This window comes from Accipiter gentilis, chromosome 28 (genome assembly GCF_929443795.1).
Source record: "Accipiter gentilis chromosome 28, bAccGen1.1, whole genome shotgun sequence".
Taxonomy (NCBI): Eukaryota; Metazoa; Chordata; class Aves; order Accipitriformes; family Accipitridae; genus Astur; species Astur gentilis.
This window is the reverse complement of record NC_064907.1, coordinates 5540380-5564170: the sequence shown is the minus strand read 5'-3', so window position 1 is coordinate 5564170 and position 23791 is coordinate 5540380. Positions and strand designations below refer to the sequence as shown.

At 41.8% G+C, this 23791-nt stretch overlaps 1 pseudogene; it reads right to left on the bottom strand.

The window, feature by feature from the left end:
• LOC126051817 (protein ELYS-like) overlaps window positions 1-22288 on the bottom strand; it is a 42216-nt pseudogene extending 19928 nt beyond the window's left edge.
• Window positions 22289-23791: the final 1503 nt, after the last annotated feature.

Here is a 23791-nt window from a genome sequence, read left to right as displayed (position 1 = left end):
AAACTATTCTAAGTGGAGTTGACAATGGTCTGCAACACTGAATTTATAACTTCACGCAGTAGCTTTGGAGTAGTGAAATATTTTGTTCAACTTTTAGGTTCAGCTGTAACGGAAAGTGTAGAAACTTATTCCTAGTATTTCAAAGAATGGTATAGAAAACAAAGCATTGATTTTTATTTTATTTACTACCAAAAATGGTTAGTAACACCCAACAGAAACCTGCACACTTGACAGAACTTTCATGCTTACCGTAAGATTAACGTTCATTGAACGATTCGACTGCAGCACTGGGATATAGTTGGCACGCTGCACATGGTGGTCTAAAGGAAATCTAGGATTCCGAACAGCAGCGTCGCTCTGTAAAATCTTCTCCAAACACTCCTATGCGAAATAACACATTTCAAAAATCTGTTATGATTCTGCCTCTTCTCTTTTCAAAGAGACCATTAAGATTTTTGTCGTGTCCACACTTACTTGTTCAGTGCCTGTGAAAGGTAGCTTCAGTAAGTCTTCCATTAGTCCCATCTCCTGACAGATTTCATACACGTGTTTTAACAGCTCTTCGATGTTTAACCTGGTGGCATGTTGCTGCAACAGACCCCAGGCCTCCACCACGCACCTGTAATTAAATTTTTTGAGACGTAAAGGCTTATTAATAGTATAACCAAAAAGATGCCCCCAAACTACTGTCTTCAGAGTTTAAAGGGAAGTTAGGGGATGGTGATTCGTATTATTTGTTCTCCACCCTTCACAATATTTGAGTGCCAAAACAGTGGGATAGGTTTCTTTACCTATTGGACAACAACACAGTGAGGAAAAGCCGCACTTCACTGCTGCTTGGCATTGCTGGCTTCATCATCTGTAGGTATCTGAGGGCTCGCCTATGCTCTCCTTGGCACATCAGGGATTGAATAATTCTCCTGTGCTGCCATGACACAGTTTTGATTGTAGCTGGATGAAAGAGCAGGGCCAGTGAATTCTGTAGAGGTTAGAGGTCAGGTGTATTACGATATGCACATGCACGCACACCACAAGAACATTCAAAAGTACCTTAAGTAAGGGTGGACGTGTCTTAAATAAACTTAGATGACTAACTACTGTAAATAAAAATTCTCAAGTATTTGCAAAAAAGAAATCCAGTTAGCCGTACAGAACAAAGCGAGTGTTTTAAAAGGAGTAGTTCACACTTTTCCAGAGTAACCAAATCTCTGTGTACAAACACCACTTTTTATAAATACATTACCAAATAATAAGCTGTTCTCCCAGACAAACAGATATATTAACTTCGTGACAGGCAAAGAACAACCTTCAGCATCAGAAAGAACATGAATTAGGTTGAACAGTCACTTCTGCAGTCTTCTGCCTCAAACCTTGCTGCTATGATCGTCGTTTTAGTATTTGAAGTACCTAAAACACTGTCTTTGAGAAAGCGCTCCATCGGTCTGCTGAAAACAACCTAAATGGATGGCTTTGAAAATTCAAGTATCAAGCATTATTAAAGTTGATTTCTTCTTTGTTTTAATCAATTTCCTGTCAAAGTGGCTAAAAGAAAATTTCAGATTATAACTTATTGCTGAAGATGTCGTAGCAGTATGACAAAAGGGCTTCTAATGTTGTAGCACCTGTTATTAGCTAAGCACCGATTTTTTTAAAATCATTTTACAGATTACAGCTTTGGACTGTAGGGGATGTCTAACTGAACTGTAACGTACTTACTTCGTAATCATTGTGATCTAGAAGCCAAAAGCCTTCAACAAGCTTAACAAGTCCCCAAGGGATAGCAAAGGCAGTTGGGAAGGAGTCGATTGAAGTCTCTGTTTTATTCGGAAAGGAATGCATGATATCTAGCAGCAAGTAAATTGTCTGACATCAAGTATCTAGTTAAGGCTAATAAATTTGGAAGACCAAACATTTATCACATCACATTTTGAAAAACACAGTGAAATCAGAATATACAAGTGGTAGGAAGCAGAAAATACTGCCGTATTAGTCTGGCCATTTTGAGCTATTATAACCTGAGGACGGTCAGGTCCTAACCACAAAACTGCATTCTGAATAAATAGCCAGAAAGAAATACTCTTTGATTTCTGTAAGGCATTCAGAAAGGTTAACTTTAGATACTTAAATACTTCCGTTGTTACAAACTCAGGCTCCCTCTTTAGTCACTGGAGCTACCAGCTGGACATTCAAAACACCTGAACATCCAATGCTTAATTATTAAAGCAAACAATTTCTACCGTTGGTTTTTTCCCTCATTTCCAGAGTATATAGGACAATGGAAATTAAGGTGTCCTTACAAGAGAACCTAGCACTGAATGATTGACACTGGATTTAAAACAGTATGCGGATCACTCATCAGTAGTGTCATTTTCTCTTTCTGACATCCGTTTTTAGGGACATATTCTAACAAGACAGCTCTGGGGTACAACCCTTTTTAAACCCCTTGCTCTCTAGGCTCCCCTCTCGGGCTAGGCAGCAAACAACAAAAAGTAATTCTGTAGATTTCAGCAGCTTAAAAATTAAGTTTCTGCCCAATGACTTTTCTCTTCTCTCTCTTTCTTATTCCGTGTGCCTGCACTTCTAACAGAACAAAAGCAAGCACTGCTATCTGGGCAGGAAGACAGAAGACTTGGGCAAAAATCAGGTACCGGTTAGAAATCCTTCTGCTCTCAAGCAGCACGTATTACTGCATCATCCTAGTAAGCAGTCATTTGCTACAGACACGGGTGCTTTAAAAAATTAAAAACTGTGCTAAGTTTTGAGAAAAACCAAGGGAGATTTTTAGCTTTAACATTTCTTAGTAAACCTGTTTTCGCATGTCAGAAAAGACTTTGCAACAAAACATTAAAACAAAATAAATCATAAAGAATCCACAGTACAAAGAAATAAAACAACGCTCCTGTCCACATCTCCATTCTAAACTAAACGTGTTCACTTGCACTGTGTTGGAAGCATAAATTCAAAAACGTTATTAAACGCGCAGGTGACAAACATTTAAGAACATTTATGTGCGTATACTGAAGGTGTAGTAAAAATAACGAGAAAGGATACAATTGCATGTTTGTAGCTTTCTTCAATGCCTTCTAGCAAATAGAGATCCAGCAGTGCCTGAAAATGAAAAATCAAAAGTTTTTTAAAAACTCCTGTCTTTCATGAATCATTGGCTTTTGGGTGGGGCTTTGGGGGGTTCGTTGCTGTTTTCAGTGAACATAACACTCACGTGTAAACTAGCAGGTGGGTATTTCCCAGTTCCTCCTTCATCTCTCCGCCACAACTTCTCAACTTGGTCTCCTAACTGGGAAACCATTCCATCAATCATCAAGCAGTCAGAATCCCATTTTCCTCTGGAACAAAAGGTAGCAAGGATTTGGAGAGTCAAACACTGATTCCAGCCTCTCAGTGTAACAGATCTCCTCCAGACAAACCAAACAAAAAAAAGCTCCCACGAGGCAAAGAAAGTGACAAACACACAAAGGCATGATTATGACTTGAAACGGCACATGAAAGGAATGTCTGAGTCAGATGAAAGATCTTTGTTAGATCATACTGAATTATTAGAGGAGTTCCAAACAGACATCCTGGAAAGCTCCCCTACTAAGGGACCTTTTCGTTTTCAGGTTTTCTCTTTTGTTGTCTTGTAGTACAAAGGAAGTGTGAACTAAGTTTTTTATGTGCCAGAAATAACCACTCTCCTACTGTCTAACAGAGGAAACGCAACAGTGTCAAAATACCAGGACTATTCTTTAACGCAAGTCTAATGCCTCCCGTTGGAGTGTTCCAATACACAGCTGTGAGAAGACAACACCACGGAAAGTTCAGATTTTGTTCTCAGCATCTCACTTTTTTTACTGAAAAAAGTTGTTTTCAGAAAGCTGAGCATACAGGTGAAGTTTAGTGTCATCTTAAGCAGCATTTATGTTTCTATGCACATCCCCATTATGTTTCTATGCACAGACCATTACAACCACGGATGGGTGAACCTTTAAAAATTGCTTTCTTCACAAGTCCATCGCAATCTTTGGCTGACTGGGACACTACCCTTTCATTTCCCCATCATAAGAAGCAGAAAGAGCACACTGGAGGTTGTATGCTTCTAAGGAACACCTGAGCCGGTATGTAAGTTACTTGAGAAGTAAGCTAAGTAAGATGAACTTTAAAGTCAATAGCTACTACGCCGCAGCTTGCACCTTAACTCATCTTGCAGCATCCTCTTCTTGTTCGCGGTGCCATAGCCTAAGCTTCTTTGAGCTCTTTATTTAGTTTTCAGCACAATTTCCAAAGAAAAATCTATTATCGTCCAATCCAAGGCGTATCACCTATATGCTAGTGAGCTAGCGCAGCAAAGAGAGTTCACGTTCGGCAAGTGACTTTTATCCAACAGCCAGTAGAGTGCTAGGTGTGCCAACTACATCAAACTCTGACTATCTCATTAAATCACACAAATGTACTTGTGATTTAGGCCAATACAGTTATTACCATCGCTCGCTAGTCAATAAACGAGATGAGGTTTGTTTTGTTTTTAAAACTTGCTTTCTTCTCTGTCCAAAGCACCTGTTCTGTGAACGCCGTGCTTTGCTGAACGGGAGATCGCTGACCCTCTCCTGAACACATGACCTTTTTCAGTAGTACCAAATGATACAGATTGGCCGCCGGATTAAGCACGCTACCAAGAAACGACGATGCCAACAAGTGGTACTAAGCAGAGGTATATACAAATATTGTAACACAGGAAAGTAACCTCCGTGTTCAAGAGAACGCATGCATCACTGAAGTGAAGAGGATTGCTGGCAACTGCATTAAGCAGAGCAAATACCAACTGTTGATAGCAAAGCCACTCACTGCCACTTCTCATTTCACAGTGGAAGTGTTCTCAAGTTCTCCTGTAAGGCTTACCTTGATAAACGCTCAAGTTTCTGTCGATGACCAGTGTAGTAGCTCTGAATCAGAGGGTAATTGTAGAAAGGTCTACCCAAACGCGCATCATCATCTACAGGCAATAAAGTAAAAGCAAGTTAAAGAAGCAATATCACATTTTGAAACTAAAACGTTTGACTAAAAGACAGACGATCATATGAGCTAAGCATCAAGAAGCACAGGCAAGCCTCCAACTTTGAAAGAAGCCAATCCTCTTTCTGCCTTTGGTAAAGGAGTGGTAAGACACAAGACTCAACTCCTTCTTCTCTCAAGTGCCATTTCAAGTTTACAATTGAGGTAGCATTTAGAACACGTACTGTAAGCGGAAGCTCACTACAGAAAGGACAATTCTCAAAGGGAATGGTTTCTTAAACATGTCCTGTGAGCATTTGTGAGACAATGAAGGCTGACAATAGACTTTATAATCCACCCAAATAAAGAAGTCTTGCTGAGGTGTATTTTTTCCTCAAGCAATGAATAAAAAGTTCCAAACACGCAGGTAATGCCTTTGCTGTAAAAACAAGCATTCCAGTATTTGTTGTGTAACAGTAATTTGTTTAAAATCCCAAGTCTTTCAAGCTGTGGACACAAGCAACTCCTTCAAGTCAGAGGCTTATTGCTCTTTCTAAGGAACATCCAGGAAAGAAACTGCTTGCATTATTCTACACTATGCATTTGAAAAAAACAGTAGAATCTCCGTTTCACCAACAGAACTTCAGCACTGACAAAACATTTACAAAAACACGGCTAAGCATGTGTTCATCGGAATCACTTACTGGATAGTCTCCCTGTTACAAATGTATTACAGGTTATGCTTACCTAAACCCTCTGGAAGGAGACTGGATCGACAGAACCAGATGACCACTCGTGCATACAAAGAAAGGAGGCCAGTTACCACCTGCTTGTTTGTCAAGTCAGTAAAACCTGAAAAAAAGGCGTAAGATGATTTTTGTTATCCAATTCCTTTCATTTTTACAAAACCCCCTTCATCATCCCAAATAGAAAGAATCAAAGAAACGCGGTAGAAATCGTGGTCTTTGCATTTCTCACTCTGTAGCACCTTCTTATTTGAAGAAAAAAAACACATTCACCACCAAAACAAAAAAGCAACCCCTACAAAGAACCAGATCCACTAAAGGTTAAAAGAAAAAAACCCTCAAGCCAGAACTATTAAATACACTCACAAATAAGACATTTGTTCTTCACGTAGCGGGGATTTTTACCGTAGCAAAAGGGTTAGTCTTCTTTTCCCCCTCAATATGCCAAGGACAAGTGATAACATAAAAAGCTACAGAAACTCAAGTAACTTATTTCACAAGTTACTCATTTGTGCTTCCTTTGTATTTTCTAGCAATTTGCAGTACAATATTCGCATGCAATTATAAATTGCTAGCTAAGAATTAAAAGGAATCATTTGCAGCGCTACCACATCCGGTTGCTGGAATCTCCACCCAGCTGCTTACACAGCTTCTTGCTGAATGTAGCCTCCCCTACCCACTTGCATGAACTCCACAACCAACTATTTCCCTGAAATCAACGCATATTAAGTGGTAGTCCCAACTTCTCAGATTTAAGCCCCTTCTCCCAGCTAAATTTGGCTGTCTTCCAATCATCAAAACCAACAGAAGCTCATCTTTCCACACTTACAACTCAAGCATAATTCCAAATCTTAGTAAAACATACCAAAGATTTTATAGATACGATTACAAACCTTTTCCAGTAAGCTCTTGTGCTTCTGTTAGAAAACAGGTTAAGACCGTGCTAAGGTTGCTCAAAAGCAACTGGCAGTGCTGAAGAGACTGTAACGTCTGCGGGTCAACAAAGTTGCGAGAGCCATCAAACAGCGGAACACCTTTTCAAGAATAAATATTACATCATTAGCCTGCAGAGCAATTTCAGAGTTTCAAAGTACGCTTAAAGAACCCCGTGCGGTACCATATACCGCCACATTCCTGAATACGCTCAACTAGAAAGAACCATTTTATGTTTGCAGAATGACTACACTAGTACTCACATATTTGGTCAAACTCATCTTTTGCATAGATCACTTTGTTCCATGTCCACTCAAGAACAAACCGTAAATTAGCAGCAGAACTTGGCTGCGCTTTAAAAAAAGAAAACAAAAAAGAAATGAATCGACAATTGCAAACTAGAAAAATAGATAACATAAGAACAACGTAAGAAATATTACCTTCAGATGCCCAATGTTTAATGCATCCAGTCAGAAGTTCTAAAGAACCTGTCTGGACAGCAGCTGACAATACCGCTTCTAACTGCTCCTCCTAAATGTAACCGACAAAATAAACTGAGAATCTTACATGCTTTCAGTATCTGAACCAGCAACAGCAAGCGTTTGTTTCTAACTGTACACTCATTCAGGCATCACACAGTCCGCTAGTACACACGCAGCTAATTCCACGTTCCTTTTCTTGACTCTAGCCACAGGCTGCACTGCTTGTTGGTCTGAGAAACAAGTTAAACTTTTCCTCTAACATTGCAACTTACTGAAGGCTGATTCTAACCTTTATTTGCATGCCTCTGCAGCATAGTCTCAGTTTACCGAGTTCCAATTAACTGTTTCCGGTAACATCCTCTGCTAATACCCGTCACGCATTTTGCACGTAGAAGTTTGCCATCAGGAATGCGTGAAGGGGACAGAGCAAAGACAACGGTGCAACGCTTGCACGGAAACAGTGAAGCTAAGGTCAAGCAGCTTCCTAGACTCTGAAGACATGAAGCAGTTCAGACACCCAAAACTTTATCATTTTCTAAAATGACAGAAAAAGATGTGAAACATTTAAATTCTAATAGGTTTAAATTTTAGGCTGCTCAAATACTGTATTATAATGCAGTGGTAATCCTTGAGCAGGATAATGCACAGCTATGCACAGACGTGCGATTATTAAGTAGCAGCTTATTTCAGCTGGTGTTGTGATACTTCTTTCAGGTGAAATGAGCCTTCATAAAATTTTACTTTTTTCTTTTTGTTTTTTTCTTTGTTTGTTTTTTTTTTAATGTGTTTTTTTAAAGACATTCAAAAGTAGCTTTCCCTTCTAGGCAAAATCATTACATTCAAAGCAATTTCTACCCATTAGAATACACATATGATATGTCCATCTTTTTCTGAAAATGGGTTTCAGACGAGGAAACACACCAGATACTACTTATGGTGGCAAACAAAACTCCAAACCCAGCTTCTTGACCCTAACTCTGAAATTTGTTTTAGTAACTTTCAAAAGAAATCCCTGCTCAAATGCATAACAAGTCTCTGAATGATATGGCCACAATTCAGCAAAGGTTATTAAAACGCGTCTTGATTTCCCAAGCGATTTCCAAACCGGAGCTGACATCAGAACATCCCATTTGAATGCAAGAGTCTACGTCAGGCTTGCAAAATAAGCAGTCTGTGGGCTAGGGCAGCTTGCCAAGAAACTTATGTTAGCTACCACACTGTGCAGAAGTGTTATTTGCCTTAACGCATTTCCACAAATCTGGTGAACAATCCAGTAGACAGGAAGATGAGGGCAGTGAGAAGACCGCTCTCCCCTTCCTACCAATGGCTCCACTGTGTGACGACCAGCTAGCTAATCATTTAGCTTGGATCCTGCCTGGGTGAAGAGGGGCTGTTCATCACAAAGGCTCCGTCTCTCATGAAACTCTTCAGATGAGAGAGAAAGGTTGGTGCACTGCAAATGGAAAACCTGTGACGAGGGGGGTGGAGTCCCTATGGGGGGACAAAGCAGAGAGAAGATAGTGGGTGTCATGAGATAAAGGCGATGCAGGTGTTGCAGCAACAAGGGGGCACTCTAAGCAGAGTAAATTGGGCTACGAGGCTACAGAGGTGAAGATCTGCTTTGAGAGGCTGCAGGAAAGCCTACTGATGAAGGGAAGATGAGGGGGAGCGGTGATGAAGTTGTCGGGCAGAGCTGACAAGAGTAATTGTTTACCACAGCCCAATTCCTTGGAAGCAAGTGATCACGTCTAGTGCAGCAAGCTGATGTTTGCAACAGCTCGCATCCGAGTGAGACACCCCCATAGTCAGCTACTGCACTGAACATAATGCTTTGAGAAACCGATGGGGTGAAGGTTGTTGTGAGGGAAAGATGCTTTATGTTGCGCATGACCAGCACTGCCTGCACGCTTCCTTGTGCCCATCTGTGGCACGGAATTAAGAGATGGGTCTCTCAACGCAGATCTCTTAGTGCTGCCCCCACTCAAACTCGGTAGTTTGGATTGAAGAATACTGTAACTTCTGCTAACTCAAGTCAACACCTGCATTTCAATGCAACTTGCGAATAATAGGAAAATCAGATTATCATGTCTTGTAGCCTCTACAGCCCTGTCAGACAAGATGGATGTATTTCCCCCTTGATTCCCTGATACGCACTCACCTGACTCAAACTGGATGGCTGGACATCAACGCGTCTTGGAGGCAGCAAGCCAGCTACAAGACACCTCTTGTAGCTATCATGAATGGCTTCACTTCTTAAAGGACCACATTTCTTTAAAAAATTCAAGGCCTGAAACATTAATCAAAAACTACGGATTAAGACAGCAGTGTTATCCAGTCACTAAGGTTCTGAATAATCGCTAAGAGAAATAATACAAATGTTCGCTTAAATTGTTAGAAAGCTTGCATCGGTAAGCACTACTAGGTAGAGCCTTAAAGACGGCAGCCAAACTAACCGCTACGATTTATAAAAAATATCCTGTAAAACAAAAGGTCAGCCCTTGCAATGCTTAATTAAGTATTCTCTAGCTTCTCTGTCAATACACAGACCTTTTTTGACCCTGAACACTGACACAAAATATATTCTATATAAGCTAAAGCTAGCACACAACTCCAAATCACGCTTTGGAAGACCCTTTCTGTGCTTGTTTGTGCACAAGTCGATTTATGTTGGAAACACTTAGTGAGCTGAAATTTAATTCAAAATTATTTGTCACAAGCTGTGCAGTGGCTTGGAAGTTTTAATTCGGCCAAGTGCGGGAGAAAAAAAAATCATTTTTCTCAAACAGTTAAGTAATATTTCATTTTCTCCATTCTGCCCTCCTTTTTCAAGTTAATCAGGCATCAAAACCCTAACTCAAGACTATGGACGCAGTTCCACTGATGGGTAATGCGGAAGTAACAGCTTTCCCCAACTTCCACAACATTTTTGTTCTTGCTCCTACGACAGCAACGTTGTGTTCCGCTCTAGACATTCAATCCCTCAGCGTGCTTCAACAGGAGACAGTGGTAGTTTTACAGTCCCAAGAGTGGACCTAAAATGTTACCATTTGCATAAAACTGGCAGGACACAATTGCCGTCATGCGTGTGGATGGGCAGGATGGGCATAAAATGGTCTCCGACACTGAAAGCAGTGCAATAGAAAACAGAGGAAAGGTTCATCTCTTGCCATTCTCAATAAAGATACAGTAAAAGATCACCTCCTTCTGGAAGCCGATGCAAGTCATATGAACAACTCCGGAGTTCAGCAAGCACGTACCACCTGCAGAGACAATGAACGTTTGACAGCCTTCCATACTCTCGCACTTAGCTTATGACCAGTTTACGTTTTGTAAATAGCAGTATCTGGAAAGCTGTAACTGAGTACCCATTTTCTTCGTCAGATCACTTCCAAACTTATTTTTTTGAAAATAATTACTGCGTGTAGAAATTTTATCTCTAGTGCTAGCGAGGTGCTCTGCTCTGAGCTTCAGTTCAACCTCATTTCATTTGATGACCATCACCACTTCACAGGCTACATTACAAAAGCACCAAAACCCAAACCTCAGCAGACTGTCAGGTATGTGTCACAGCATTAAACACCTTGTTAGTACAACGTAATCAAGGGTTGGGCTTGTGAGGGTTTGGGGCTTTTTGGTTTCGGATGGGTTTTGAGTGACAAACAACGAACAGGAGAACCAATAAATGGCATTTGACCTCACTTTAAGCTTATCACTATCAAAAGCAGTGAAATACCTACCAAAATTGTAGGAGCTTGGATGAAAAAACTGCTCAGGTAGTGGATGAGAAAGAGGAACTCCCCGACTTAGACTCCGCTCGTGTACCAGAATATCCAAAAGGGGGTTTGGAGAAGTCATGCTTATTACAGTATCCAGTGACCACAACGCAAAATAGGGGCAATGATGAAGGAGTTCTTCTGGCCTGAAAGCAAGCAAGTGCATGAGCTAAACACCGACTTTCAAATGATTGATTTGTAGGGATATTGAAAACAACTTAATAAAAATATACCTTAGTGAATCTGGCATGTGAGCATGATACCAGCAATTAATGTCAAATACACCCAAGTAAGCAGATGGTTTTCCCTGACCACATGTATTCACTTGCCAGCTGAAGATTGATACACTGGTGTCAGGCGATACTACTGTAAAAGACAAGACATTGTTTCTTGTTTGTAGAAAATAACGCTATAGCTGATATGTTTAAAACACCACTTCCTATTTTGGCTTAATTCTGTTATATCACTCACGAAGCACAACACTCACTGAGAATAACAAAAAAATGTACGGAATAGCAAACATCTCTGTGACAGGTTTCAGTCATACTGCCCCCTCTTCTTGTATCACTCAGCAGGCACTACTAATTTCCAGATTGGACTCAATTACAGGTTTTAAGAATAGCTCCTTTCCAGCACATTCAGAATGAACGAACACAATTATCACACAAAACAAGTACAAAAACCCCAAACCCAACAAACGGGAAATTGGAATAAAGATTTTAACATAAAACATTCACAATGTTATACTCCACTTCTCTCAATAAGTGGAATGGTTTGTCTTCTCTGGGGAGAACGCATTCTCCAGATGGAAGCAAAGGATGTGGTATATCATTTACCCTAGTAGAGTAAGGAAGGCGGCGACAGTTTGTTTGGCAAAATGTTTCTCTGTTCTCTGCTGAATTCATCATTACGTTTAGGGATCCTCACACACTTTACTACGTTTCATTGTGAACACCTGTGCCGCTTCCGTTTTGTAGCTGCTGCAAGTGCCTTTGAAGATACCAATTAATTTCATAATTCAGAAGACAGCTTCGTTGCTAGCCTCAACCCACATCCAACAGCAGCTCCTGTGTGCCTAGAACTTCACTCGAACAGATTCTGAATAAGAGCTAATTAGAAACCATCAGAGAAATTACAGGTATTTCTCCATGCCTCATGCTTCATAAAAAGGAGACAGAAAGGGGCTTTGTTGTTCTTATTTTGGTTTGGGGTTTTTTTTGTCGGGTGTGGTGGAGTGGTGGTGTGTGTTTGTTTTTAACAAGCTTTTAGGAGGCACTCTCCTCAGAAACGTGAAACAAGTGGAGAAAATCCAAAGGGGTTTTTGTTAGATTTGGACACACTGTTGACAGAGGGTGGCATCACAAAAGAGATGCAAGTTGCCGCTTCAGGACTAAGTCAAAGATGATAAACAGAAGTAGCCTAGAAAGATCATGCAAGTGTCTTCTTTGTAAACATCATACATCAGTAAAGGCCAGTAAGAAGAGAGGGAAGGTGAATAATGCAGTCAAAACAAAGGGCCATGAAAGTTATCACTGCAGCGGGCTCAAAAATATGGTCAGAGCATAAGAGAAGTTGTAAACCCAGAGATGGACATTTAATTATTGCAAGATAATGAAAGACGTCGTAGGAGTTTTAACTGTGCATATGGACAAGGAAAGCTATTGCTTTAAGAACTTGCAGGTGTAGGAACCTATTAGATTTAGAGAGGAAGAAATGGACAGGCAGATCATAGAATCATAGAGTTGCTTAGGTTGGAAAAGACCTTTATGCTCATTGAGCCCAACCCTAAACCCAACTGCCAAGTCCGCCACCAAACCACGTCCCTAAGCGCCACGTCTCCCTGTCTTTTACATACCTCCAGGGATGGCGACTCACCCCCGGGCAGCCTGTTCCAATGCTTCGTAACCCAGTCAGTGAAGAAATTTTTCCTAATATCCAACCTGAACCTCCCCAGGCGCAACTTGAGGCCATTTCCTCTCGTCCTATCACTTGCTACCTGGGAGAAGAGACCAACACTACACCTCGCTACAACCTCCTTTCAGGTACTCGTAGGGAGCGGTAAGGTCTCCCCTCAGCCTCCTCTTCTCCAGGCTAAACAACCCCAGTTCCCTCAGCTGCCCCCCGTAAGACTTGTTCTCCAGACCCTTCACCAGCTCTGTTGCCCTTCTTTGGATGCACTCCAGCACCTCAATGTCTTTCTTGTAGCGAGGGGCCCAAAGCCAGGCAGCTTTCCAGCCACTCCTTCCCAAGCCTGTAGTGTTGCATGGGGTTCTTGTGACCCAAGAGCAGGACCTGGCACGTAGCCTTGATGAACCTCATACAGTTGGCCTTGGCCCATTGAGCCAGCCTGTCCAGATCCCTCCACAGAGCCTCTGTAGACCCTCAAGCAGATCAACACTCCCACCCAACTTGGTGTCATCTGCAAACTTACTGAGGGTGCACTCAATCCCCTCGTCCAGATCATTGACAGAGATATTAAACAGAACTGGCCCCAATACCCAGCCCTGGGGAACACCACTTGTGACCGGCCACCAGCTGGATGCAGATGCAGACATAGGTTGGAACAGGGAAAGAAAAATTCAGGTAACACTCCTAAGCAATGGGGAGCATCATCTTATTGTTCAAAGATGACAGCTGGAGGAATAAAACGACTGGCAAGCATCATGCAGGTGACTCCACCATACATTGCTATAGCATGTCAGCAAGCATAAAATACAACTTATTTTTTCCTTTGAAGAAGTCCCATATAACTTAAGCACCCATTTTAAATAAGCCCAACAAGCTAGTCTGTAAAGGTATTCAAGACTCACAGACTGGGGTACAGAACAGCATTCATTGCTTAGATTCCAAAACTACTTATTTTAGAATAACCAAACAGGGACATTAGAACAAACCTGCATTAACGCTATCCTCTCCGTCGACACATTTGGGAAGTTTTTCTACAGTCTGACAGCTAAGTAATTTAATATCGCTGGCCCGCCCGCTCAAGGGAAAGACTCCACCTGTGAGACCTAAACTGTATCTTTCGACACAGTATTCCAGACCCTGGGGAAAAAATAAAAGGAGAGAGAAAAGGTCATTTTGAGATAAAAACATACATTACAGCTAAATACGAAAGAATGTGGATATGTATAATATAATATGCCTATTGTACTGTATATTTCCCACGAGCTTATTTCTGACGGCAAATAGAAACTATACCTGACGTGCAAGAGAATGAAGCGTCAAATAGTAACGGGCTTTGCACATTTTCAAAATTTAGCATTTCCCTAGCTAAAATTTGCTCTGAAGTATGCACAGTTCCTTCTACTTTATCAAGTAACTTTGGAAATAACAGACATGTGCAGAGTAGATAGGAAAAATCTAAACCATCTTTTCGAAAAACTAGCATGAAGCCTAAGCAAAGAATCCCATTTGTATTGCAGAAGGAATAATCACCAAACACAGTTTATCATAAAAGATGTCCTGAACAGGTCCACCATGCCAAAAGACCCTTTCGTCGGATAAAGTACTACAACTCCATCAACCTCTTGGAGACGAATTTTAACCGCTAGAAATTTCAACTTTTATTCATCTAGGAAGAGCCAGTCCCCCCCAAAGTTAGGGCTGAGGGGAAGGGAAAAAAGATATCAAACCATTCCTGCCTAAGACAACTTCTGAAGCAAAACAGTGTATTTTAAGCTCTCCACTGGGGCAAGCAAATCTAAGTTAAGGAACTCCACTGCGTGGAAGATGTCAAATAATGACTTTATTGACCCGTAAAATCTGAAGACAGTTTTCAAATGAGATGCACTCGTCAGACTCTGATGTGGAAGTGGAGGCTGTATACTCTATCCACCTGCAAGCATCACGTAGGACAAACGTAAAGGTGCGCTCCACGACCGTGCCTGGATGCACTAGATTTCAAGCTTTCTTTCAAGCTTCTGTGCACCCTCTTCAACGAACAAGGGTCAACAGGAGATTCCTCCTCCTTTACTCAAATTTGGCCTGGCAACTGGGAACAACTCTGAAATTTTCTGCCACGGAAGACGGACAAGAAACTTGACTCAGCCAGTCACGCAGGCAGACAGTCACGTAGTACTGACCAATCTGTGACTACAGGGAAGTATTCCGACACTCCAAGTGTCCTCTGTAGAACACAGATCCTGTACTAATGCTTCTTTTATGTTTTTTTTCCGGGGGGGGGGGGGGAGTTGTTTGGGGCGGGGTTTGGCAGTAGGTGTTAGCAAGACTTGGTATGAAGCTACATGTGTTAAGTGGCTCATCTGGAAGCTAGCTGAAGAACCTGACTTTTCCCCCCAGAGGTCCAGCTGTTTAGTTCTCTCTTCAACTACCTTGTGAGATTGGTTCCTGTTTCAACCTTGCACAACGCTCATCACAGGAACGCAGGAACAGCAGGGGAGTAAAATATCTCAAAGCCAGAAACTGGTGCCTGACACCTCTTAGAAGCCTGTGAATGTATTACTGGTTGCACCGTCTGTAGAGGGTTAAAAGTCTTACACTAACGACACCACAGCCTTCTCAGGTCACAAACGCAAACCACATAATTTAATCACTTTGTGTGCTTTTTTTAAAACTGGAGTTTTTAGTAGACCCATTTTTCAAAGCTGCTGAAACATTTCAACCCTCTGAGGTGAAATCTGACACTCGTCACACCTTATTCAGGAAAATAAGATGACCGAGACAAAGCATTGCCAAATAGTAAAAGGTCCCCCATTTTAACATTAAAGCCTTGAGACAGAACAAAGTAGCCACGTGAGGAATGGCTATCGACGTCTGGGTTTTCTTCCAAAGCAGCACACAGTACAAGATATTGTCTTTGCCACTGCTAAGACTGTAGCTACAAATAACTTTTACAAGAGGATAAAGCAAAGCAGAAGTTCAAAAGTGAAACTGGAGAACGATTAAAGCATCTTTCTCCAGTTGACCTGCCCAAGTGCTTAGAGCACTACAAGAGATGCAGCAGTATAAAACATGCCCAAGAAGACTCAGCAAAAGATTGGGTTTTCAGTCACCGCTGAATTTTGATGGTAAAAATCACCCCTGACAACTTAACTGATACTCACAGAGACAAAATCACTATTTTCATCTTTTCACATACATGCACGCCTTACCTCATACATGACTTGTCCTGGGGCCAAGCGTTTTCTGTCACCAAATGCTAACTGCAACAGACGTAAACTCACAACGTCACCTTCACTGAAAAAGGTAGAAATTATGACATTTGATTACAAAGCTGCTTCAGAGGCCTTGTTATCATTTTATTAGATCTAGACTGGTGTTTTCTTGCTGAAAAGAAAAACACCACTTCCCAAACCATCAGATAACTGGTCATGTGTAGACGCTATAACACCAAGGAGGACATTTGGACACTAACAGCTTCAGGGGCAAATGCTAACCACACAATCTGAAAGCTTTAATATGTTGTATGGACTACAAATTGCTGCTTTAAAGTCAAACTTAAGAAGACTGCCACTCTGTGAACAGCTGAGCTGATTAAATAGCTTGCTGATGCTGAAAGAGAGAGATCTTTCTCCCTTTCCCTTCCCTTCCCTTCCCTTCCCTTCCCTTCCCTTCCCTTCCCTTCCCTTCCCTTCCCTTCCCTTCCCACCAAAGTTCCAGCCCCTCTCTTGCATACACACACTGCACCCTTCCACATACGGATTTGGGTCATTAGCCCAGCAGGAAACCATTGACTTTGCTGCTGAACAGTGATCGGTCTCTGCCAGGTGAGCTGACCTGGCTCACAAAGGCTCCAAAGACCGCGCAAGTTGGCACAAGGTAATCCGCAATACTGTCACCTCCCTCCTTTAGGGGCAGCCGGCTGTCACATTGGCACGTTTAGCGCTCGGGATCTGCAGCCCCAACTACTTGTAATGGTATTTTAATCCCATGGTGCGAGTACCAAACAAATCGTGAAGCAGTCCTCAAGAAACAAAGGAAATCGTTTCAGAATGCAAGCACAAAAATATAGCCACTGTTGCTCTGCCTTCTTTCAGAAGGTAGGCACTAGTAGGTCCCTCTTCACATCTGTTAAATCCTGTAAAAATTGCATTGTAAGCTTAACACCTTCCATACCTGAGAGAATCTCCTGCACAGCTACATAAACAAAACAAATATACATGTATCAACTGTATGTGAACAAAGATACAAAAAAATTTAAATGCATTCCGTGGCTTATCGTAACTTTTTATTCACCTTTCTTGTGTAGACTGAACAGCCCACAAGTAGCAACAATGGCGAGGATCATTCTCAGGCTCCTGAAAAGTAACAGCATAGACAGGAATCCTTCCTCCTTCAAGCTGAGAGTGGTGCCTACGTGTTTGGGGGCGGGGGGGAAGAAGAAAGAAAAAAATGAAAAAAAGAAAAAGGAAAAGGGGAAAAGGTAGGAAATAAAACCCCTGTGAGCCTACGATGGGCCCTAACTGTTTGTGGAAGGGTAGAAGCATCTTCTGAGAAAAGAGCTTATCCTTCCATGCTTATCCTCAAAGTACAGAAGGTCACACTTCCATCTCAGACAAGTGAGTCAGGGAAGCGACTGCTTTTTATGCAACAGTCAAGAGCTGAGGAAATTACTGTCCATCAAGTGCAATAACCTGGGTTTATATCCTCCTCTGCCTAGGGAGGAAGAACATAAATGATTACTTCAGCTGCCAGGCAAAAGATTGTTCCTCCTGTTCCAGCCGACTTCAATATTGAACTTAAAATGCAGCCTATCTTCTGAACAAATCTAGGACAGTGCCAAACACAAGTACTTTCTCATTTCTTCACTCGGATGCTACGTAAAGCATTTTTCCTCCAGACTTCTGAACCTTACGTGTGTCTTCACAATCTATTCTTGCCACCCAATTAGTCCTCCACTGTCTATTTATGCATCCAACAGTTTCTGGTGAGTCACTGCACGTTTGCTTAAGCCAATCCCTATCTGAATTTGGTCACACATTTCACGTGCGATTGCTCCTTGGCAGATATAAAATCGTCTCTTAATTTTTCTATTGCTTATAGATTTACATGCCCCTTATCCTCATCTCCAAGTGTTCCAAGCAAATTTTCATTCACACACAACGTTGCCTCCTAGTTTGGACAAGGCTGACATGTAGGAAAGAATATCTTGTCAGGCACAGATCAGCTATTGATATTTCGTGTCTCACTAGTTTCATCCTGGACACTTTAAAGAATATTACCACCAAACCCACACATTATTAACATACTTAAGCTTCACAATGTATGCCCTAATTGCAGTAACTGGTTCTGCAAAATCATTCCGAAAATCTGGTTCATCAAAATACACACATTTCCTGGCTTCCCTGAACACTACTGATCGGACAAAGCGTCTTAGAAAAATGAGCTCTACCGCATCCTAAACTGCTTGACGTAACCCAAAGAAGCATGCTTTCCACAATCCCTCGAGCCACAGGCACAAGAAGGAAAACAATCCTAGTCCACTGGGGAGAAGGCGGTCCATTTAATCCATGTTTGACTTTTCATAGTTATTTCAGAAGAGGATTTCTAAACATTCCAAGATTATACCCAAAATTTCAGTCCCTAAAATGTTCTCTTTCGTGAACATGCTTCCGTAAGCAAACAATTGAGACCCCTGCACCTCCAGGCATGGCCAGGTGTAAAGGCCTACTTACTCCCTCTTCAAAGTTTTCATATTCCACAGTGACAGGCAGCCATCTGAAAAACCCACAACGAGCTGATTGCTTCTGCTTATGTAGTACAGGGTTGATATTGCTGTTCCTGAAGGATTTTGTAGTTGAAAGCAGAGATGTCTCCCTTCTCTGGTCACAGCTTCTCTTCTTTGTGGAACTTCAGCAGGAATTCTAGTGGCAACTTCTAGACCTACACACACAAAACCACGCCATGAATTAATGTGTTAGGCCATTTAGGCTGCATTTTGAACACTGATGTGACAACACATCTCATCCAATTCTACCGCCCCGGGCAAAATACCCATTTATGCAACGCTTTCTTTTGCATGTTTCCAAAGAACAGAGGAACTCTCTGATCGGACAGGTATTCTCAATCGTATTATAAAACCAGGTAAAAGCGTAACCTTCGTAGACAAATTCTTCCTGGACTCTATAATAATCACGCGTTTGGGCCTCATGATGAAGCTGTCTGAAGCGACACCAACTCCTGAAGCCACTCTTGTAATAGCCAAAACAGCGCATGCAATCCGAATATGCAAATTAGAGAATCCCGTCATCCAAAGGCACGATTTTTGACAAGTCGGATTCATTTTAACAAGCAAGCCTAAAATTTGCCCCAAGTCAATTCAGAGAAGCAGAAGAACATTCCCAAGAAATAGGGCGCCTCTGACACCACTTCCTCTCAGGCAGCTGCATTGACAAAACGTGGTAAAATTCCTACACCTCACCGGCAAGCATCATAGTGACATACGGATCTTGGTGGCAGGGGGGCATTTATCACATTAGAAGGAGTATTAAGTCACTCCCGTTTTTAAGCAGGTCAGGACTACACCAAGTCAAACCGCCACCTGTAATCAGCAGTCAGAAATGCCTGCACACTAGTGTCTTCCAAGTGGGATGCATATTGTTTATACACAAGTTTTCTCACTCTCAAATTCAAGTTTAAAAACTGCAGGCTTACCCGAGGCTTGTGTTTCATTCTGATTGCAAGAGAAATCCAAACAAAGGTCCACCAGAAGTAGATGACCAACATCTGTAGCCACTGCTGCCACTCCAAAGAACCATCGCAGACTCTGATGTAGGTGCCGAGTGCTCACGCTGGGTCCTCCGTGATTAGTTATGGGTTCTATAGCAGTTACCTACAGGAAAACTGCAAGCTAGCATTTAAGCTCTTTGACAAGCTAAACAGAAATCATTCAAAAGTGAAGCCAGAATTAGCACATCAGAAACAAGAAAGTAACTACAGAGGACCATAAGACTTAAAACCAAAGCATTGTTTCCAGTTATATCAAGAAAAAAACAATATAGTGAATCTTGATGTTCTATTAACTTGCACTGATCCTTGTTTACATTCAGATAATGAGACTAGGGGACATTACATCATTGGACTTCCTGGGTTATAGAAGACAGAAAAAAAGGAGTAACATTCCACCAGCCTCTCCCATCTACACAAACACAATATTCAATAAGCAGAGATTCAAGGACTGCAAGCTGAAAGTCAATCTTTCGACAGTCCATCAGTAACTCCCTAACGGCTCTTCTTTCCTATCCTAAGTCAACATAAAAATCTGTTCTGCTCTAAAGCCACCTGCTTGCTAGTCCGAGATTCTGGGGAATGTGTCTAAGTCATTTACAGCACAACTATGGAAGTTTCAGATATTTTAAAGACACTATTTCTATCATACATAGAAATCAAGCATTTAGGAAATGTATGTTACAGACACTGGGAACAGGGGGTTTTGGTTTTTTTCTTTTTCACTCTGGCCAAAAAAAGATAGTTCTCAATGCCTTTTTGTGGCAGTGGAGAATTAGGTAACTATGTGCTCTACCATAAACCCAGAAAACTTGTTTTACCATCAGTAAGCTCAAAAGATAATGGTACCGTTAAGCCCAAGAGTTCGCACCACACCAAGGCTCTCTCGACTGGATACTCTGAAGTGACAGTCTGCACTAATGCAAGATAGAAGAAATACCGCCTGCAAACAGACGCTCCAAAGCTTCTCCTGAAACAGGATTACGCAGCACCTGACAACGCAAAAGCTTCGTTCCTCCGATTAAAGAGTACGTACCCTTCCTGGGAGAACAACTGCTTTAACCACTCTCGATATTCCAAGGTCGTACAGACAGAGAACACTTCCCTCTGCTTCTTCCAACCCAACCAGCAGTCCCGTTCTCTTCTGCCAGGAAAAATCCTTCACCACACGAATGGTGGGAGGCTTTTTCTTTACTCCACGGAAACGGTAAGCAGAGCGCCGCTCTCCCGTCACATAGTTCACTACCTCCAGTTGAGGACCACACGCCAACCATGCCAAGCCACTTCTCCCTGTAAGAGAAAAGAAAGCTAACTAAAGCAAATTTCCAACACAAGATTGCAAACAACGGAAAAATTGCACTGCCCCTTTCCTTCAATTAAAGTACCCCAAAGGGAAGACCGACTTCCCTAGTTGTGGTCAATTATTTAAAATCACCCATGGAGATCCGCCAGCACTACCTCTTAATGTTAACAACCTCATTATTTTGCACTTCTACTTGTCATTCCCGCACTGAAGGATTTTGACTGTTCGGGATGAAGATGACAACATATTGATCTAGAGTCTTCATCCCATATTCGGCTTGTTTTGGCTAGAAATCGTCTAAATACATACGGGAATACGAGTCTTAAAGCATACTTCAAAGTTGACAAATCTAAACCAATTCATTTCTAGTTTATTAATTTTACTTGACACACGCCTACTTGGGGCAGGGATTTGGATGGCAGCAAGAAATTATTGTAAAATGGGCACTGCATGAGTAAATCTAATCTTTTACACGGGCTGATGGCAGAAAGAATTTAACACATTTTCTTTCACTGAACAAACTCGGAGGAAGTATTAACTCAATTACTGCACTTTCAGTCAGGTAGATGGATTCCACCTGGTCTAACAGAAGCCTAGACAACCAGACAGGTACCCAGCTAGCTCTACTTGCGGATCGCCTAGAAAGTCAACTACCTAATCTGCTTAGCCACTTTCAGCAGCTCTCCCTGGGTACTCATCTGCACCCTGTTAAATACGTTGGAAATATGGCTGCAGCGCTTAACAGTGTTATCCTCTTCCTTTGCTGTTTGTATTCACATTAGGAAAAGAAAAAGCCTCTGTAACGGGGGGGTGCCTCTGTAACGGGGGGGTGCCTCTGTAACGTTGTAGAAGAACTAGTTCAGCATGTGGTGTTATGATGGTCATAGAGCTTGAGCTGGTACAAATAAATAGGGCCCAAAACAACACTATTACTTTTTTGAAAACTGCCTTTTATTTAATTAAAAATTGAGTGACCACGACATTGAGGAAGGCCTGCTGACTCAGCATGCTTAAGTAAATTATTTGAATAGCACAAGACTGGTGAAGGTTGCTGTAATTTCAAAGTTTAACTCTACTAGTTTTAAGGTTTTAATATTAGCATTTTTAATAGTTAAAACTTCCTTTCTGTTCTCTCGAAACCTGATGCATCTTAACAGCACCAGCCTGACACAGTCGATACTGTGACCCTGTGCTTCAGGTAACCTCCAGGCAACAAGAACTTCAGACCGAGACCAAATTTAAAGGAGAATGCTCACCTCCAGAAAACTTCCCGCGCAGCACACAACCTAGGGTTATCTCATCTTCCCCAAGTGCCTGAGTAGTCACCTCTGGAAACTGCAGCAGACTGCTCGTTACCTGAGCAGATAGGTGTTGCATTCTTCACTGTAAATAAAGAAAAAAATGCAAAAATAGACTCATGTCAGCCATAACTGAGATTTGCTTTCTGAGATTGACAGAAGTTTCATCAGTATGCCGCAAATAATCCCTATACAGCTCCTGTAGCTCTTTTCCTTCAAAAAATGGCACTCAGGACAGTTTTTGATCTCACAGCAGAGCAAAAGGACAATGCTTTTACTTTTCTAATGCCTATGAGATCACCAACAAAAAGTGACACAGGGGTATTGATAAGGTCAATAACAGGAAAAAAAACAATACACCGAGTTCAAGTCTACTCAGATATGTAAGTCTGTAGTAAGATGCGGTCCGAGAAAAAGCGTATTTCAATTAGCGCTGCAGTAAGAGGTATCAGGTTCCATTTGTCCTTGCTCTTGATTTTGTACTTCATTATTTATTGCCAATTGTCTTCTAGTAGATTTCAGGCATCATTTGTGTCTTGTTCACTTCTTGTGTGTTTATTTTGAACTTTAAGGAATACTAAGTCCTTAACTACTTTCACTCTCAAACTCTTCCAGATAATGTACTGTTGATGTTTCCACATCACAAGCAATACAGACTTTCATAGCTCATCAGCTGGAAAGTAGTTTTCCGTACACTTATCACCTGAACGTAACACAGCACCTTAAAACACGTATTCTTTTCTACACTTAAATCCCCATATTCCTTATTCCAGTCCTTTCCTTCCTATTGCCAGTCCTTATCACATCTCTGCAGTATTTCACAAAAACTTCGAGGCCTTTCAGTTTCCACACCTCTATCGGTGCTCCACAGACAGTTCACATTTCACCATGTCAAGACAGATCTGGGGGGGACACACACACTTAAAAGCTCAGGTGACTTACAAGATTGAATAGGAGGCTAAAGAAGAGATATGCCACACACGTGGAAATACAAACTACTTTAGCTCACTACGTCTTGCAAGTTCTGTGGGTTATCGAAAAAGCCTCCGGAAGACAAGACAGGTTCAAGCATCTCTTCAAATAGCACTGCTTTCTCCATGGAGTCTCAGAAGGAAGATATTCTACGTAGCTCGCTGTTCCTGGGCGTTACACGTGCCGACCAATTCGGCCATCAAACAGAACCCTTACCCTATGCCACAAACCAGTACAGCCAGCCACTTCAATGGGCACACAAAGCCCACTGCATTAACTGTAGCACACATGTTCTCCCGCAAACAAAGTTTTATGGTTGCTCCTTGCAGCGTGCACTAATAACCTATTTTCCTTACGGCATAGGAGGTTACAGCTAGTTCTGAAGACCAGACTCTGGGAGCAACACAAAGTTATTCAAGGGAAACGCTTATAAATAATACCATTTACACAAATTGTACTTCTGTGGAGAAAGGTTATGCTCTAAAGCCTGGGCACTGGAATCTACTATATTTCAGGCCACAAGCACTCTACCTGAGAACACGTTCCAGTATCTTCTGCCAGCATGAAAACAACGAGCGCGTGAAACACAGGCAGTGTGAGCCAGGGTCCC